Here is a 15895-nt window from a genome sequence, read left to right on the forward strand (position 1 = left end):
CATTGATGTGGCATAATTGCGAAACGTGTTTAGTCCCTTATTTGAGCCGAATCTGGGTTTAACATGATTTGTGGAGCTCCCTCTGGTGTTGTGATCGTGGTATTCACTGACCTTTGGGAAGTATTTTGACATGTACATGGGTACCTTGGTCGTGTAGTGTATCTTGTAGACCAGGCCCATTGCAAGTTGCTGTACTCTGTCGTCTACTCTAAGCCATCCTAGGTTGTCAAAGTGGGCAGGGGTGAGGTGGGTTCTAGGAGTAAGGTCAAGCAGTAGTCTGACCAGTTTGTTTTGAGATGTTTGTAATTTTGTTTTTAGCGCCTTTGAGGTGCTTTGGTACCATGAGGTGCAAGCATAGTCGTAGTACCCCTGAATGAGTGCTCCTGCCAGAGTCTTCAGGGTATTCTTGTTTACCAGAGAGGAGATCCGGTACAAGAATCGAGTTCGTTGGTTGACTTTTTTCATTACATTGGATGCCATTTTGTCACAGGAGAGATTAGCCTCTAGGATGGAACCCAGGTAGGTAATTTCATCTTTCCTTGTGACAATATTGTCACCCACTGTAACTGAGAAGCCGTCGGTCTTGCTGAGTTTGTTATTTGAACCGAAGAGAATGGACTCTGTTTTGCCCATGTGTAATGATAGTTTGTTATCAGCGAGCCATATGCAGATTCTGCCTAGTTCCGAGCTGAGGGTTTTTTCAACCTGTAACTTGTTCTTGTCAGAGACCAGCAGGGCTGAGTCGTCCGCAAACAGGAACAAGTTGCAGTCACAAGCTGACGACATGTCATTTGCATAAATTAGGAACAGTAGCGGTCCTAGTATGCTTCCTTGTGGAACACCACAGCTCACTGTGAGGGGGGGGGATAGGGTACCGTTTACCTCCACCATCTGTTCCCTCCCCTCAAGGTAGGATTGCATCCAGCTCACTGATAAGACTATCAAAACCAATTGCTTTTAGCTTGTCAATCAGAATGGAGTGATTGACCGTGTCAAAGGCCTTTTGTAGGTCCAGCATGACCATGCCGCAGTATTTGCCTGCGTCCACCTCTTGTTTGATGTGGTCATTCAAATAGAGAAGGCATGTGTCAGTGGAGTGGGATGTTCTGAAGCCAGATTGGAATTCGTAGATTAGATTTTTTTCCGCTAGGTACTTTTCGACCTGTTCGTAGACAATTTTTTCCATGACTTTCGAGATGGAGGTGAGAATAGAAACAGGGCGGTAGTTGCCTGGGTCTAATTTGCTGCCCTTTTTGTGCAGAGGGGTCACCCTCGCAATTTTGAAGTCCTTGGGGACGTGTCCCTGTTTTATGGAGAGGTTTATTATGTGTGTGATGATTGGGGTGATGGCGGCTGCTGAGTCTCTGAGGAATTTGGAAGGGATGTTGTCGTGGCCAGTGGCCTTGTTAGGTTGGAGGGCGCTCAGTTTATTGAGTACCTCATCTGTTGTTACCATTTCCAGCTTGAAGTCGTCCTTGCGGACCCCTAGGTTTTTGTAGTAAGCTACTATGTGTTCTACCCCATAAAGCCCTGAGTGGGAGGGTAGTTTGTTTACCAGTGTTGTGGCTATGTTTGTGAAGAAAATGTTTAAGTAATTGGCTACATCCAGCTTGTCTGTGATGAGCGTGTTGTCCGTTTTTATGTTTATGTTTGAGAATCTGGTTTTAAGTTTTTTACTGCATCCTAGTTGATTATTGAGTAATTTCCAAAGTTCACGTGGTTTGTTTTTGTTTTCCTCAGTTTTGTCATTGATGAAATTCTTTTTTGCAGTTTTGATCATGGAGTTTACGTCGTTTCTTAGTCTGTTTCTTTCTAGTTTGAGTTCAGTCACGTGGGCTTGGAGTTCACTGCTCGTGCTTTTAGTAAGCTTTGACTGACTTTTACGAAACTCAGAGCATTTTTTGTCTCTGGTTTTCATAGCGGCCAGTATTTCGGAGTGCATCCACGGCTCAGCGCGATTTTTTACCCTGGTGGTTCTCATGTGAACAGTTTATTTAAATGATTTCCACTCGTCATTTCTATAATTATGATGCTAGAAGAGCCGTTTTTGAAAGATGTGTGTGTGTGTGTTACCTTGACAGTCTGGTCTCTGATGGCAGGGTTGGTATCCGTGAAGCCGTGGACCACGTGAGGGAAGATCTGGGAGTTGACAGCTGCTTCATTCAGATACTGAATAAACTGCTCCATCTGATAGAGAGAGAGAAACAGAGATTGCGAAAGATTAAGAGAGAAAGAGACAGAGAGAACGAGACAGAGAGAACGGGAGAGAGAGAGAAAGGAGAGGCAGAGAGAGAAACATTATTCAGATATCATTTATTTTGCATTGCTTTCCCAACAAGAGCCATCATTCATGCCAATACATTTTTAGTTGAATTTGATTTGAATGTAAAACAGCTGGGCCTGCTCAGCCGCTTATACATGATGCCACAGAGCATGATAGGATGTTAATTGCTTAATTGTATCATGCAGTACACCTGTATGGAAGCATCATCATTCCTTATCTTTCTCCACTCATTTATTAAGGTTTTTCCTTTAATTTGTTACCTGTCTGTATATACAGTACACACACACATATATACTGTACATACACATATATACTGTACATAGATACACATATATATACCTCCTGCAGCAGCCGTATCCTTATGGCTCGGTCCGTAGAGGAAAACATCTTCACTATAACAGGGATGATGTTCTGCTGGTACTCTTCTGCTGACAGGTACTTTCCCACCCGAAACACAGAAAAGCTCTGCTCCTCAGTCAGAAGGGTCCTCAGCCTGCATACCTCAGCACTGGCCTGCTCAGCCTCGCTGACACACTGCTCCTGACTGTATAGACACACACACACACACACACACACACACACACACACACACACACACACACACACACACACACACACACACACACACACACACACACACACACACACACACACACACACACACACACACACACACACACACACACACACACACACACACACACACACACACACACACACACACACACACACACACACACACACACACACACACACACACACACACACACACACACACACACACACACACACACACACACACACACACACACACACACACACACACACACACACACACACACACACACACACACACACACACACACACACACACACACACACACACACACACACACACACACACACACACACACACACACACACACACACACACACACACACACACACACACACACACACACACACACACACACACACACACACACACACACACACACACACACACACACACACACACACACCTACACACACACACACACACACACACACACACACACACACACAACACACACACACACACACACACACACACACACACACACACACACACACACACACACACACACACACACACACACACACACACACACACACACACACACACACACACACAGTCAAGTCTCATAGGTGGGATCTGGGAAACAGACAAAGAAACAAAGAAAAGACAGGAGATAAAAAGGGAGAGAGCAGCAGAACCCAATGATCCATTCAAAATGAGAGGGAGATGTGTCCAAAAAGCCTGTGGCTGTGAGAGACACAGAGCAGTAGAGCACTGTGTTTAAAGGAACACACCAACATGAAATGTTGCACTCACCATCTTATCCAAAGTCAGACATCAAGATAATACCAATTTCCTCTCTGTGTGTTCAGCAGAAGGCTATCCAAGTGCAAGCTAGCCTAGCTTAGCACAAATTAATGGAAGCGGAGATGTTGGCCAAAAACACTTCTTCTGGGCCATACAATGAATGAATGAATGAAAAACTTTATTTAACAGATTGCAGAATGGGTACAATACAGTACGGCTCAATACACACAATTGTTAAGGGGATGCAGACCAGAGAAAGACGTTTGTCTTGTTTACATCAGGGTCCCCCATTTTCAATTCATAGTGACATTTATGACATACACAACATACATGACATTTATGGCATAGGGACATACATGACATACAGGTATATAGTACTGTTACATTTGTGACATATACGATATGCAAATATACAGTACCGTTACCCATAGATCCTAACAGAGAATATATACATATGATGGGGAGGAGATTGTACATTATCTTCCAAAGCTCCCGACGCGGTACCGTCCAATAGCGCGCTGTCTTTTCTTTTCGGCACTATTTTCTAATTTTTTGGCGGAGGGACACCATTTTTTGTGGCCATATTACGAACACCGGCCCCCACACACACAGCAAGTATCACTCCGCAGCTCTCACCAGAAGTCTATAAAAAAAACCGTCAACCGCCCAAACTTTCCCCCAGAGCGAGCGGTCGCACAATGAATTTCTTCCGGGGAATCCGCGCCTGCCTGTACATTTCGAAACGACCGTGTAAGTACTGTTTACTAATCTGTTGGACTTCTTATAGCATTCGTTAACTTTTATGACCGTCTATAGTGTTTGTGAGATGTTTTTACAGAGATTCTGGTCATATTTTCCATCAAAAATCTTGTTTTGAAATCTACCGTGTGCGACTAGCAATTTCCCCCCAGGGAGAGTTACCTGTGAGTTGGCTAGTTGCAGGCTAGCTGCAGGCTAACGGCAACACAGTTGTCGTATTTATTTAGCAAATGCAGTGTTTTCAAATAAGCCACATTGCTGTATTTAGTGTATTCATTAGTGGGTCATATTCCTATATGTAACATATCTCATTTTATCAACTTAGAATTGACGGCAGTGTCTAGATGCTGGAACTAGCTCCCATGCTAACAGCACCGGCTGAGATCCAGGAACAGCGCAGTCATTCCCCTACCCAGGACAAAACCTTCAAGAAGGGAGAGGTTCTAGAAGGAAGACAAGGCTCTATGAAGATAATGGGGTAAGTTTGAAGAAATTTTTTTAACACACATGAACGTTTTATAATTATCATTATTATGGGGAGAAAATATATACATACGGTGGGGAGGAGACTGTCTATTAGTAGGGGGTGGGGGGTTATTTATGGTGGCCAGTTTTGAATTGCAGCCTCTCGTAGGTTGTGCGTAGAAAGTGTTCTATTTTCTCTCCTACACAGAATTTAGAATGTCTCTACGCACAGAAAAACCGGGATTTATTAAACGTGCGTACACAGGTCGTACGCACACATGCAAGTACTCTGTGTTGATAAATACCAATTGTTCTTACCTATTCTTACCTCCATCTCGAAAGTCATTGAAAAAAGAGTATACGAACAGGTCGAAAAGTACCTTGCGGAAAAAAATCTAATCTACGAATTCCAATCTGGTTTCAGAACATGCCACTCCACTGACACATGCCTTCTCTATTTAAACAACCACATCAAACAAGAGGTGGACGTGGGCAAATACTGCGGCATGGTCATGCTGGACCACCAAAAGGCTTTCGACACTGTCAATCACTCCATTCTGATTGACAAGCTAAAAGCAATTGGTTTTGATAATTTATCAGTGAGCTGGATGCAATCCTACCTGGAGGGGAGAGAACAGATGGTGGAGGTAAACGGTACGCGTGTATATTTTCCCTAACAGAGTTGCACTTCCGCGTTCGGTTTGCGCGATCTGATTGGCCACTGATGTTTTTTTCAGCGCCAATCGCGTTACTCCTAACAATCGCGCCAGCAGGCTGTTACCCTAACCCTAACCTTAACCAACTAACCCTAACCCTAACCCTAACCTTAACCCTAACCATAACCAACTAACCCTAACCTTAACCCTAACCTTAACCAACTAACCCTAACCTTAGCCCTAACCTTAACCAACTTCGAAAGAGAGCGACTTCGAAAGAGTCGCCAAGCTTAACCAGTTTGTTAGGAGTAACGAGATTGGCGCTGAGAAAAAAGTCAGTGGCCAATCAGATCGTGCAAACCGAACACGGAAGTGCAACTCCGTTAGGGAAAATATACACGCAAACTGTCAGAATGCAGGTAGGTGAATTCCAATGGTTGAAGGCAATCACAGAGACAGAGAGTGTTTACTCTTGAACAGGTTCGACTTTAATAGTAAGAACACAGAGTAAATTCTAAGAGAGAACAAGTGCTAAAAGCACAAGTGTAAGATAAGGTAAATGGGAGCTTATTGGAGGTCCACAGTAGAACCGTCCGCGTTATCCCCGAACGCAATTAGTGAAGACCTGACAATGGACAAGCAGAAGAGAGGTATGTTAAATAGAGACCAAATACCAACATTCCACACACACCCCCGTGACAGCCAATCAGGAACCACCCCTAAGTGACAGCACTAATTGACAGGGAAATGACAGGTGACAAGCCCAGTGACATATGCCAGGAATGTGGGTGGTCACCGACCGAGGTCGGTGTCCAGAACGTAACAGTACCCTCCCCCGACGAACGGCACCAGACGTTCACCTAGGAGCCTCGGGATTCAGCCGCCGGAAATCAACGATCAGGCTGGGATCTAAAATATCCCTTTGAGGCACCCAAGAATGCTCTTCTATCCCGTACCCCTCCCAATCCACCAAGAACTGAAACCCCCTACCCCTCCGCCTACAACCCAGTATCCTCCGCACCGTGTAAATGGGTTGACCGCCAATAAACCGGGGCGGAGGAACCACAGGCAGTGGCGGGGCCAAGGGCGATGAGAGGAATGGCTTCAACAGGGACACATGAAACGTCGGATGAACCCTCATAGAGCTCGGAAGTCGTAGCTTGTAAGCCACTGGATTAACCCGATGAATCACTTTAAATGGTCCTATAAAGCGAGGAGCCAGCTTCTTGGATTCCACCCGGAGAGGGAGATCCCGGGTGGAAAGCCAAACCCGCTGCCCTGGACGGTAAACTGGAGCCGGACGACGCTTACGGTTAGCCTGCCGTTGGGTACTAACCGAAACCTTCTGTAGCGCCTTCCGAACCTGTTTCCACGTCCTGCGACAGCGAGCCACATGTGCCTGGGCCGAGGGCACCTCCGCCTCCTGCTCCTGCTCGGGAAACAGAGGAGGTTGAAAACCATACTGGCACTGAAAGGGAGACATACCGGTAGAAGAGGAGAGAAGGGTATTATGCGCGTACTCAGCCCAAGCCAACCTCCTACTCCACGTTGCCGGACTACCGGCAACGTAACACCTCAAGACCCCCTCCAAATCCTGGTTGACCCTCTCCGTCTGCCCGTTCGACTGTGGATGGAACCCAGACGACAGACTGACAGAGGCGCCGAGGCCGGCGGCAAACGCCTTCCAGAACCTGGAGGCGAACTGAGGACCCCGGTCCGACACGATATCTACTGGCAGCCCGTGGAACCGAAAGACATGCTGTATAATTAAATCAGCAGTCTCCCGGGCCGAAGGAAGCTTGGGGAGAGGGACAAAGTGAGCCGCCTTAGAGAACCGATCCACCACCACCAAAATGGTGGTGAATCCGTCCGAAAGGGGAAGACCAGAAATAAAGTCCAGAGATATGTGTGACCAGGGTCGTTTAGGAATAGGAAGTGGTCGGAGGAGACCCGCCGGTGCCCGTCAAGAGGTCTTACTACGTGCGCACACCGGACAGGCCGCCACAAAGGAACGCGTATCCCCCTCCACTGTCGGCCACCAGAACCTCCTACGGATAAATTCCAGGGTCCTGGTTGCCCCTGGGTGGCTGGTGAGGGATGACGCATGTGCCCACTGTAGCAAGCGTGAGCGCGCCACCTTGGGAACATACGACCGTCCCGGAGGACCCCCACCAGGATCGGGCTCCCGCGTTAGCGCCGACCTTACCACCTTCTCTATGCCCCAAGACACGGGTGCCAAAATCAAGGCCGGTGGAATAATGGGATGGGGCTGCTCCTCCCGCCCAGGAAGATCAAACTGGCGCGACAACGCGTCAGGTTTGATATTCTTGGAGCCGGGTCTATAGGAGATGGTATATCGAAATCGTGTGAAGAACAACGTCCACCTGGCCTGGCGAGCGTTAAGGCGTTTAGCCCCTTGGATGTAAGCCAAGTTCTTATGGTCAGTCCAAATAATGAAAGGATGTGCCGCCCCCTCCAACCAATGTCTCCACTCCTCCAGTGCCAATTTGATCGCCAATAACTCCCGATTACCCACGTCGTAATTACGCTCGGCTGGTGACAGACGGCGAGAAAAAAAAGCACACGGGTGCACTTTCCCATCCTTTAAGCATCTCTGAGAGAGCACCCCCCCCACCGCGACGTCAGAGGCATCCACCTCCACAATGAACGGAACCTCCGCGTCATGGCGGATCAATACAGGAGCGGATGTAAAACGACGTTTAAGAACGCAGAAGGCCGACTCAGCCCTAGGCGACCATTCAAAGCCAGGGAGAGAGGCCTTAGTGAGAGCTGTTAAGGGATTGGCTAAGGCGCTAAAATTGCGAATAAAGCGCCTGTAAAAATTTGCAAAGCCCAAAAACCGTTGTAACCCCTTGAGCGACGAAGGCCGTGGCCAGTCCAAAACTGCACTCACCTTGGCTGGATCCATGCGCAGATCGCCCTTCGTCAACACAAAGCCCAGGAAGGACACGGTGTCCGTGTGAAACACACACTTCTCAGCCTTAACGAATAGTTGATGCTTGAGGAGACGGTCTAGCACCTCCCGAACGTGCATTTGGTGTTGCACCATATCGCGAGAAAAAATCAGGATATCATCTAAGTAGACAAACACCGACACCCCAATCAAGTCTCGCAGCACGTCGTTAACCAGGGCTTGGAAGACTGCCGGAGCATTAGCCAAACCAAAGGGCATGACCAAATACTCATAGTGCCCATTGGGTGTGTTAAATGCAGTCTTCCACTCGTCTCCCTCTCTAATCCTGACCAGGTTGTATGCATTACGTAAGTCAAGTTTAGAAAAGACCTGTGCCCCCTGTAAGCACTCAAAGGCCGTGTCCATGAGGGGTAAAGGATATCGGTTCTTGATGGAAACGTCATTCAATCCCCTATAATCAATGCATGGGCGCTGATCCCCATCCTTTTTATCAACAAAAAAGAAGCCAGCGCCGGCAGGGGAAGTGGAAGGGCGTATGTGCCCCGCAAGCAATGCCTCCTCTATGTAGGTGTTCATGGCCAAGGTTTCGGGGCGTGAGAGAGAGAACATTCGCCCGCGAGGCGGGGAGGTACCGGGTAGAAGATTAATGGGACAGTCGTATGATCTATGAGGCGGAAGTGCTTTAGCACGCGTCTTGCTAAAAACGTCCGCCAGGTCCCAATAGATCTCAGGCACCCCTATTAATTCGGGATTAGAGGGTAGATCAGAATCTGCCACGCTCCCCACCATCCTGGAGAAAGAGGGAGGAGACAAAAGAGAAGAGGGGGGGGGAGACAAGGGTTTGGGCAAACTCCCGCTGACGATCGACTTGACGTCGGCCGCCGTTGAGAGTTCGCCCGTGCTCCAATTAATGACACGAACACATGACGACAACCAGGGATGACCCAACACCATGACAGAATAGGGGGAAAAGATGACAAAAAAAGTAACCCATTCCCACTCCCCACCCTCCACCCGGATGTGTAAGGGAACTGTGCGCTGGGTGACGCTCCCACTGCCCAGGGGCCGACCGTCCAGGGCATAGACTGGTAAGGGAACCCCTAAGTCCTCCACCGGGGTTCCCCACTCCTTCACCAATCCCACGTGAATAAAATTGCCCGCCGCCCCTGAGTCAATGAGAGCCTTAGTTCCCCTAATGTCACCCCCAGAGTTGATCGCCACCTCAAAAAATGTGCGAGAATCCGTGGTCTTGGCAGGAATGAGCCCACCTGCTGGCGCCCTCTCGAGGCCCGACGGCGCACCTTCCATCCCCGATTGGCGCCGAGCCGATACAGCCTGGACCCGACAGCTGCCGAAGCGGTGACCGGTGCGGCCGCACCGGAAGCAGCGTCGCTCTTTGACGAAGCGCTGCCTCTCGTCGTCCGAGAGCGACAGCGCTCCAAGCTGCATGGATTCATCACCCAGTGGCCCACTCGTGTAATGCATGGAATTATCAACACCAGGAGAAGAAGGAAAACATACCTGGGGCTGGGTGTTGTTGACATGCTCCTTCTCCCTCTCCCGGTGCCGATTATCCATCTTGATGGTGGTGTTGATCAGCACTTCCAGCTGCTCGGGGATCTCACGCGCGGAGAGAGCATCTCGCATCCGCGCTGAGAGTCCCCTGACGAACAGAACCACGCAGACGTTCTCCGCCCAAGCTGTCTCCCGAGCCAAGATCCGAAACTTGATAGCATAAGCTGCGACTGTGCGGAGGCCCTGCCGGCAGTCGAGAAGACGACCACCAGCCTCGAAGATCGAGAGTACCCGGGAAGTATCGAATACTCTTCTCAATTCCCGGGTAAAGGCGTCCAGACTGTCGCAGATTATCGCCCCTGCCTCTAATTCCGCCGTAGCCCAGGAGAGAGCTTCGCCGGTGAGCAGTGTGATAATATACGCTACCTGCGCTGTCTCCGATGGAAATGATCGTGGTTGCAGCCGGAAAACGAGTAGACACTGGGTGATGAATTCCCGACAACCATCCGGTGATCCGTCATAGCGAGCGGGCGCCTGCAGATGTGGTTCGCGGGACCGCTCCTGGACCCCGAACCCCCCCCGACTTTCCTCTGCGTGGAGCGCTGCTTCCCCCGCCGCCGACTGCACACCAGCCACTCCTTCTTGGGCTTGTCGAGCTGTGGCCAACGCCGACTGCGCCACCGCCTGGGATGATCCGACGACCCCATTGAGTCGGATTAACTCGGCGCTGACCAGCTGCTGATGTTCCTCCATCCGTGTCTGGGCTGCTCCCTGCGTCCGGAGCATCTCCATGATGGCCTCCATGGAATTCTGATGGTCAGGTCTTCTGTCAGAATGCAGGTAGGTGAATTCCAATGGTTGAAGGCAATCACAGAGACAGAGAGTGTTTACTCTTAAACAGGTTCGACTTTAATAGTAAGAACACAGAGTAAATTCTAAGAGAGAACAAGTGCTAAAAGCACAAGTGTAAGATAAGGTAAATGGGAGCTTATTGGAGGTCCACAGTAGAACCGTCCGCGTTATCCCCGAACGCAATTAGTGAAGACCTGACAATGGACAAGCAGAAGAGAGGTATGTTAAATAGAGACCAAATACCAACATTCCACACACACCCCCGTGACAGCCAATCAGGAACCACCCCTAAGTGACAGCACTAATTGACAGGGAAATGACAGGTGACAAGCCCAGTGACATATGCCAGGAATGTGGGTGGTCACCGACCGAGGTCGGTGTCCAGAACGTAACAGCAAACGGTACACTACCCCCCCCCCCCCCCCCCAGGGCCGCCTCAGGGGGTGTGCGAGCAGTGCGGGAAGGGGGGCCTCGCAAAAAAAATATATATATATTATACAAGACTCCAAATGCTCCCAATGTACAAATGGGGACGAAGGAACATTTATGCACATGTATTGGGACTGCCCACCAGTTAAGGCATTCTGGAAAGATGTGTCCCAACAATTATCAATACTCGTATTTTGGAATATACCTGTACACCCCGCGGTATTGCTATTGAATGATGTTTTTGAGTTTGCAGTGAATCCACAACTAAAAAGATTGGTTTTATCGGGTATCACAGTAGCTAAAAAACTGATCGCATCACGTTGGTTTCAACCGGAAAAAATGTGCCGGAAAGTGTGGTTTCTTACATATCTCGATGTGATATATCAAGAAATATCTACAGCAAGAATTCTGGGGCTCAATGAATCCAAAATGTCAATGTGGTTAGAAGTGGTGGAGAGAATAAAAGCTAGCCTATAATGGTAGTGTCTGGTTAGGAGTGAGGGATAATGGAGGTACTATCCAAGAGGGGGTCCGGGAGGGGGGGGTTTGAGCTGGAGCATATGTGTGTAGGGTTTTAGAAAATAGGTATTAGGGGTATATTATATACTAACATTTATATAATTGTAACTTCGCTGGATATACACTGTATACGGTTAAAATGTTATTATTGACTATTTTTGTTTTATCCTGTTTCTGTACTTGCATATATTTTAACCACCTTTACTGAAAGTTTCATTATACATTGTGTGTTGAGTACTGACTTTTAATAAGTTTTGTTTTGCAATAATAAAAAAAAAAAAAAAAAAAAAATATATATATATATATATATTATTATTATTATTCATTTATTTTTTAATTATTATTATTATTTTTTTTTTGCAAGGCCCCCCTTCCCGCGAGGCCCTTTTTCATCACAGACCTAAAATCTAGTTTTGCTTATATGCTTATATATTTCACATTAGACACGTTTGTAGAATGTGTCTGACTTGTTCCGGGCTCTGCAGATATACTATTGGAGCTCTGTGGCTCTGCAGATACACTATTGGAGCTCTGTGGCTCTGCAGCAGATATACGATTGGTTTCAACGAGGGCAGGGGTTACAGGTAAGGTACAGTCGGCCAACGTGCGTCTGACTATTTCCACGGGAGCGCGTGCAGCATTGGAGGTTATGCCAAGACGAAGAGGACGGTCGTTCGGCAGATGGACTGAAGATGAAAGTTGTTGCATGTTAGAAAGTTCAGTCAGGCTAGCCATGTCGGCTTAGCTAAAGGCAGGGACAGCTAGTTAGCTTTAGCTACGTTATCGAGTGCTAACGTGTGGTTCAGTCGGGCTAGCCATGTCGGCTAGTAGCTTAGCTAAAGGCTAACTAGCGTTAGCTAACCTAGCTAGCTAGTGTTAGCTACGTTATCGAGTGCTAAGGTGTGTGGCAGATAAACAGACTCCCAAGTTAATCCCAACGGGGGGGACAATATGGGGTACAGGTAAGGTACAGGCGGCCGGCGTGCGTCTGACTATTTCCACGGTAGCGCATGCAGCATTGGAGGTTATGCCAAGACGAAGAGGACAGTCGTTTGGCAGATGAACTTCGTCAACTCCACGGTTGTCTCCTTCCTCTTAGACGTTTGGTGAGTTTTTAATGCACTCTATTCTATTCCCGCCGTGGATCTCTCTCTCTCTCTCTCTCTCTCTCTCTCTCTCTCTCTCTCTCTCTCTCTCTCTCTCTCTCTCTCTCTCTCTCTCTCTCTCTCTCACTCTCTCTCTCTCTCTCTCTCTCTCTCTCTCTCTCTCGCTCTGGCCTTGCTCTGGTGGAGGGTGTGCCACTGTGTGTGTGTGCCATCATGTTAACGTTAGCCTCAGTTAAACCTTGCGACGCCTCGTTAGATGAAGCTGTGTTCTGAGGTGTCCTGAGCTGTGTGCTGAGCTGTGTTCTGTGCTGTGTTCTGCATGTGTTCTGTGTTCTGAGGTGTCCTGTGTTCTGAGCTGTGTTCTGAGCTCTCTCTCTCTCTCTCTCTCTCTCTTGCTATATGTTGACTGTATCATGCCCAGCCTCGGGCAGCGCTATTATTTAAGAATATGTTGACTGTATGAAAAAAAATTTAAATGAAAAATACATATTTTTTTAATATTAATTTTTTTTATAAAATTATTTTACCTTTAGGGGGGGGGGGCCTCGCGTTTAAATCTTGCACAGGGCCTCACATTTCTCCCAGGCGACCCTGACCCCCCCCCCCCCCCCCAGTGAGCTGTGGTGTTCCACAAGGAAGCAAGTTTCAAGTTTCAAGTTTCTTTAATAGTTGTCATACAGAAGTACAGAATACTTTTGTACAAAATGCTTCTTACTGTTGCGCTCCAGAGACTGTGCATGACAAGATAAGTATGAAATAAAAACATAGTAAAAATTAGAAGAAAAAAAAGAGGTCACAGTGTTCAGTTTAGACATATGTACAATGTTCGTAGACGTAGTTACCATACAATATACAATACTGTGCAGTGTACTAATATACAATACTATATAGTGCAAGGCATAAATGGACGAGGTGCAGTTTAGGTACAATTCACAGTAGGTGTACGAGTTGTAGTGCAAATCCTTTATCAATAAATATAAAGTGTAAGTGTGTTTGTGTGATCTAAAGTGTGGAGAGTGGGTGCTGCAGTGTGTTGTTTGTTTGAGTGAGTGTGTGTGTGCGTGTGGGTGTGTGTGCTGTGTGCATTTGATGGTTGTTGCATAGTGATTATTGTTCGTTTAGCGGTTATTGTTCGTTTAGCAGCCTGATGGCCTGGGGATAGAAGCTCCTTCTGAGTCTTTCTGTGCTCGCCATAAGACTCCGGTATCGCTTGCCTGACGGCAGCAGTTCAAAGAGGCAGTTGTTCGGGTGGCTCGAGTCCTTAATAATTCTCTTAGCCTTCCCCTTGCACCGCTTGTTGTAAATGTTCTGGAGGGTGGGAAGCCCCCCTCTAATTGTGCGTTCGGCTGAACGTGTCACTCTTTGTAGTCTGCTACGGTCTTGTGCAGTGCTATTCCCAAACCAGGAGGTGATGTTGCCGGTCAGGATGCTCTCTATTGTACATGAGTAGAAGTTCCTAAGGATCTTCTGACTGACTTGGAACTTCCTTAGGCGCCTGAGGAAGTAGAGGCGTTGTCGTGCCTTCTTCACAACACTGTCAATGTGTGTGGTCCATGTCAAGTCCTCGGATATGTGGGCTCCGAGGTACTTGAAACTGTTCACTCTCTCAACTGGTGCCCCGTCGATGCTGAGGGGGCTGTAGTCCTTGACCCCCGACCTCCTGAAGTCCACAATCATCTCTTTTGTTTTGCTGACGTTCAGGGAGAGGCAGTTCTCCTGACACCACTGTGACAGGTTCTCTACCTCTTCCAGGTAGGCCCTTTCGTCGTTGGCAGAGATCAGGCCCACCACTACTGTGTCATCAGCAAATTTGATGATGGTGTTGTTGTTCCGCTGTGCTACGCAGTCATGTGTGTACAGGGAGTAGAGGAGGGGGCTCAGAACACAGCCCTGGGGGGCCCCTATGTTGAGCGTGATGGATGAGGAGGTGCAGTTGCCGGCTCTTACCACCTGGGGTCTGCCCGTCAGGAAGTCCAGGACCCACTGGCACAGGTCATAGTTCAAGCCCAGGTCCCTGAGCTTGGCTATGAGTTTGGAGGGGACTATGGTATTGAATGCTGAGCTGTAGTCGATGAACAGCATTCTCACATAGTTCCCCTTCCTCTTGTCCAGATGTGATGCTGCTGTGTGCAGCACATGGGCTATGGCGTCCTCCGTGGACCTGTTGGGGCGATATGCAAATTGCAGAGGGTCCAGGTTGATGGGGAGGGAGGAACAGATGTAGCCCTTCACTAGCTTCTCAAAGCACTTCATGGCTATGGAGGTGAGGGCTACAGGGCGGTAGTCGTTGAGGCAAGCGGGCGTAGATTTTTTGGGTACAGGGATGATGGTGGACTTCTTCAGACAGGTGGGGATGACGGCCTGTTCCAAGGACAGGTTGAAGATGTCAGTGAATACCGGGGCCAGTTGGTCGGCACAGACTTTTAGGACGCGGCCGGGGATGCCGTCCGGTCCTGCTGCCTTCCTGATATCCACTTTTTTAAAGATCCGTCTCACCTCATGCTCTGTTACCCTGAACACTGAGTCTCCATCAGCAGACCCCCCCCCCCCCCATTGCCGTGGTTTGTAGGCTGGTGTTGTTATTCACAGCCTCAAACCTCGCATAGAAGGAGTTGAGATCATTTGCTAAGGAGATGTCACTGTTCAGTTTGAGGGGGGTTCCTTTGTAGTCTGTCATTGTTCTGAGGCCCTGCCACATGCCTCTAGAGTCAGCCTGTTCAAACTGAAGTTCAACTTTATCCCTGTAACGCCGTTTTGCCTCTATTACTGCTCTCCTGATGTTGTATCTTGCCATCTTGTGTTCTTCCATGTTGCCTGTCACCAGCCCGGTGTTGTATGCTGATGTGCGCACTTTCAGAGCCTCACGGACGGATTTGTCTACCCAGGGCTTTTGATTTGGGTAGATATTAATTTTGGTGGTGGGGATTATTACTTCTACCTGAGTACAGACATAGTCAATCACCGTTTCGGTGTATTCGTTAATATTGGCTGTGTTATCACGGAATACAC

Source organism: Notolepis coatsorum (genome assembly GCF_963971535.1).
Source record: "Notolepis coatsorum genome assembly, chromosome: 16".
Lineage (NCBI taxonomy): Eukaryota > Metazoa > Chordata > Actinopteri > Aulopiformes > Paralepididae > Notolepis > Notolepis coatsorum.